The sequence below is a fragment of the Triticum aestivum genome, unplaced genomic scaffold, assembly GCF_018294505.1.
Source record: "Triticum aestivum cultivar Chinese Spring unplaced genomic scaffold, IWGSC CS RefSeq v2.1 scaffold7740, whole genome shotgun sequence".
NCBI classification, from domain to species: Eukaryota; Viridiplantae; Streptophyta; class Magnoliopsida; order Poales; family Poaceae; genus Triticum; species Triticum aestivum.
In genome coordinates, this window is record NW_025234464.1 from 1 (window position 1) to 4,706 (window position 4,706).

Sequence of the window (4,706 nt, forward strand, 5' to 3'; positions counted from 1 at the left end):
TGGTAATTTGTGTTGGCTATAAAATTAGTCCTAATATGATAGGCATCCAAGATGGATATAATAAAAACTTTCATATAAGTGCATTGAATACTAAGAGAAGTTTGATACTTGATGATTGTTTTGAGATATGGAGATAGTGATATTAAAGTTGTGCTAGTTGAGTAGTTGTGAATTTGAGAAATACTTGTGTTGAAGTTTGCAAGTCCCGTAGCATGTACGTATGGTAAACGTTGTGTAACAAATTTGAAACATGAGGTGTTCTTTGATTGTCATCCTTATGAGTGGCGGTCGGGGACGAGCGATGGTCTTTTCCTACCAATTTATCCCCCTAGGAGCATGCGCGTAGTGCTTGGTTTTTGATGACTTGTAGATTTTCGCAATAAGTATGTGAGTTCTTTATGACTAATGTTGAGTCCATGGATTATATGCATTCTCACCCTTCCATCATTGCTAGCCTCTTCAGTACCGTGCATTGCCCTTTCTCACCTTGAGAGTTGGTGCAAACTTCGCCGGTGCATCCAAACCCCGTGATTTGATACACTCTATCACACATAAACCTCCTTATATCTTCCTCAAAACAGCCACCATACCTACCTATTATGGCATTTCCATAGTCATTCTGAGATATATTGCCATGCAACTTTCCACCGTTCTATTTATTATAACGCGCTTCATCATTGTCATATTGCCTTGCATGATCATGTAGTTGACATCGTATTTGTGGCAAAGCCACCATGCATATTATTTCATACATGTCACTCTTGATTCATTACCCATCCCGTTACACCGCCGGAGGCATTCATATAGAGTCATATTTTGTTCTAGTATCGAGTTGTAATCATTGAGTTGTAAATAAATAGAAGTATGATGATCATCATTAATAGAGCATTGCCCCAAATAAAGAAAAGAGAAAGACCAAATAAAAAAATAAAGGCCCAAAAAAAGAAATAAAAAGAAATAAAAAGGACAATGCTACTATCCTTTTTCCACACTTGTGCTTCAAAGTAGCACCATGATCTTTATGATAGAGAGTATCTTGTTTTGTCATTTTCATATACTAGTGGGAATTTTTCATTATAAAACTTGGCTTGTATATTCCAACAATGGGCTTCTTCAAATGCCTTAGGTCTTCGTGAGCAAGCAAGTTGGATGCACACCCACTTAGTTTTTTTTGTTGAGCTTTCATACATTTATAGCTCTAGTGCATCTGTTGCATGGCAATCCCTACTCCTTGCATTGACATCAATTGATGGGCATCTCCCTAGCCCGTTGATTAGCCACGTCAATGTGAGACTTTCTCCTTTTTTGTCTTCTCCACATAACCCCCATCATTATATTCTATTCCACCCATAGTGCTATATCCATGGCTCACGCTCATGTATTGCGTGAAAGTTGAAAAAAGTTTGAAATTACTAAAGTATGAAACAATTGCTTGGCTTGTCATCGGGGTTGTGCATGATGAGAGCATTCTTGTGTGACAAAAATGGAGCACGACCAAACTATATGATTTTGTAGGGATGAACTTTCTTTGGCCATCACTACTCAGATGGCAAACAGTTTGTCTGAAACCCTGCCGGCAAATGCTTCTTTGCTGTCTGCTGGCTGATGGCAAAGAGCCTATGCCTTTGCCATCAGCTGGCAGATGGCAAAGCCTCTTAACAGGGTTAGCCCCGTTAGAAGGCTAACGGCATACTTTGCCGTCTGCCAGCAGATGGCAAAGGCTTCAGGCTCTTTGCCGTCTGCTAGCAGATGGCAAAGAGCTTTGCCATCTGCTGGCAGATGGCAAAGGGCCCAAATAGGCCAGCACAAATTTTACATGTAGATGACACGTGGCCTCTTTGCCATCTGCTGGCGGATGGCAAAGTTGCCCCATTTAATTTTGTTTTTTCTTATATCAATTCATTTTCACAGAAAATCAAACACAAATATATTTATATGACCAATATAGCATATTCAACACATATTACCAATAGTCATGAACACATATATATCAAACACATATCCAACACATGTTACCAATAGTAGCAAGTTTCATCCATACATATACATAGTTTCATCAATATTACATAGTTTCATCATAGGTAGCAAGTTTCACAAAGTCAAAACAAAAACTAAAGACAAGCACTCCATCAACCCAAGCTTCCGTGATCTGAAGCAAATCTACAAAATGGGAAAGAAGAAAGTTAGAAGAAGAAGACTAGAAGAAGAAGATTATTATGATGCAACTAAAATGTGAAGATTATTATGATGCAACTTATATCTGGCATGAGAAAGAGAGAGAGAGAGATGGCAGAGGAGAGGAATACCCATGCCGGAGTCAGTTGTGAGGAGGATCCGGTTGTCGACAGCGTAGTGTGCTACTCGTTGGTGCTGTCGAGCGCGATCAAGGAGATCCCCGGGATTAACGGATGGTGTCTGTGAGCATGAACTTGGACAACCAACCATCAAGGGATTCGATGTACGCCTTCTGAGCACTGACGTAGCTCACGAAGCAGGACCTCCAGTTCCTAAGCTCGACCTCCAGCTTGAGAGTAGCATGCCGCTGGGCATCATTGCAGAATTTCTCATACGCAGGGCCGGTGAAGGAATTTGCCTCAAACATTATCTGTCTTTGTGCTTCATGAGAGTCCACCATTACTTTCCTAGTTCTCTGAAAGCTGTCACGGAGAAGGGAAAAGGCATCAGTATTTTGATTCAGTGAAACTACATCAATCATCAATTCCACACACGAAAAACATGAGATCAGTTTACCTATGCAACATCTCAACAAGCTACGGTTGCGGCTCCTCGTCCGTAATTGTTATATTCTATCGGATATTGATTCTGCTGCTCGTAGAGAAACCTAGATCCTTGTGTGCAAGCCTCTTACATTGTCCTGGCTTTTTCAGCACAATGCCGCTCTGAACCTTTGGCGTCTTGGTTCCTCAGACACACATATTTCTTATCTTGTCGGATTTGATCTATGGCTTGTACAAGCCTCTAGATGCAATAGAGGATAGCTTCAGATCGACACACACACAGCGTCATGGAGCATGTCCTGCGCGACCATGATCTGGGATTGGAGGCGCAGCGGACCTGGTCCTCGTCATCGCGGGCGAAGGCGGGGAGCTGGGAGAGGTCACACCCGCCACACAGTCCCTAGAGACGTAGCCAGCGCACCTCCCTCCTGCTAAGACAGACAGTCCATGGTTGAGAAATCATGTACATAAGTCATAATGTGTAGGAGCAAGAGATGAATTGCTCAAAAAAAGAAAAATGGACAAAACAAGAGCTGATGATCCTGCTAGAAATTAGTTAAAACATTGACTTTTTGTCTTTTTGAATATCTTGTATGATACTGCTAGAAATTAGTTCATTGGAGCCAAGGCATTCAAATGCCAACATTACCATAATACATCACTTGTAATCATTAGCTACAACAAAACACATCATGTCGTGTGTAATTGGCACAATTTCTGTCATATATGGTAAACCTGCTCCAGAATAACACAATAATGTGAATCCATTGCAAATATTTTCTGGCTGTCATCATTATTAAAAAAACAGAGCCAAACAGAAGATACTATTACGTTGCCAATCAAAGCATGTCATTCACATAGGCCACAATCTGTGCATAGAAGTAGATGATACATACATGATCTAATGAGCGACAAGTCTGTCATACTGATGGTGAGCAGAGTGACTTCTTCAACGGGCGTTCCAGCTCATGGCGATCCAGCTTCTGCTACTGCACGATGTTGAGGTACACATGGTTCTCCGTCTTCTCAAAGTTCCATGGCACATGCTCCCTCCCGAATCCATGGAACGAGTTCATGTCCACGTACAGCCCCCGTCCAACCTCTACACAGTACACACATACACAGAAAGAAACAATTCATGCTATAATTTGTTTAGCTGTAATCAATGATTGTGACCACAATTAACAAGAAAAAGATGTAATAAGTGCAGATAAACAAGATAGACCAACCTTTTAGCAGATTCTTCTATTTTAGCAAACACCATATGAGCAAGTTCCTAGATTGCAATAACACCATAATTAGGAAAATCTGATAAACAAAGACTAGTAAGCATTCTTCAAAACAAAGACTCTGAATTTAGCACATACAGCACAAAAGACTCCGAATTTGGCGACAGCATCGGCTCTTTTTCGTCTGTGATACAGCATCATTCGGAGAGATATAAACAAAGACTCCGAATTTAACACATATAGTACAAAAGAAACATTGAAACTCACTCCTGAATTTCGATATAAACAAGGGGGGGTATTCCACAGAGAATCCCCACCGCTAAGCGCTGACAGCTGCACCGAACTAACCGATCGAAGAAGAACTCGCTCACCTTGGCCGGACGAGGAAGGCGCGATTCCCGGCCGACGGAGCCTCCCCACAGACAACCCGGCCAGCCAATCAAGAATCCAGTCCCGCCTCCAAACCGATCGCCAAGAACGCCAATTCGGCCGGAATTCGAACCGCACCGGGCGACGGGATCGGGGGAGCTCCGCGGAAGCGACGGGGCCGGCGATTCGATCGAGAGATGCGGACGGGGCACTCCGGATTCCTCCTCCGGAGCCAAATCCAAGAAACGCCGCGAGGGAGGGAGGGAGTGATTAATCTCTCTGGAGATCCTCCTCGCTGTTTACTAGTAGTAGTAGTATTGCTGTTGGTGGTGGGCTGTGACGGCGTGGGTAGGGCGGGGGAGCGACGGGG

At 42.9% G+C, this 4,706-nt stretch overlaps 1 long non-coding RNA gene across 2 annotated transcripts; it reads right to left on the reverse strand.

The window, feature by feature from the left end:
• Positions 1 to 2,365: 2,365 nt before the first annotated feature.
• LOC123176180 (uncharacterized) lies at positions 2,366 to 4,609 on the reverse strand. 2 transcript variants are annotated; one of them, XR_006488392.1, is made up of 5 exons: positions 4,339 to 4,609; positions 3,968 to 4,014; positions 3,635 to 3,840; positions 2,752 to 3,166; positions 2,366 to 2,657 (listed from the first exon to the last, which is right to left on the reverse strand). It is a non-coding gene; the product is annotated as an uncharacterized lncRNA (long non-coding RNA). The 2 variants fall into 2 exon arrangements; XR_006488393.1 differs by lacking the exon at positions 4,339 to 4,609 and adding an exon at positions 4,106 to 4,204.
• Positions 4,610 to 4,706: the final 97 nt, after the last annotated feature.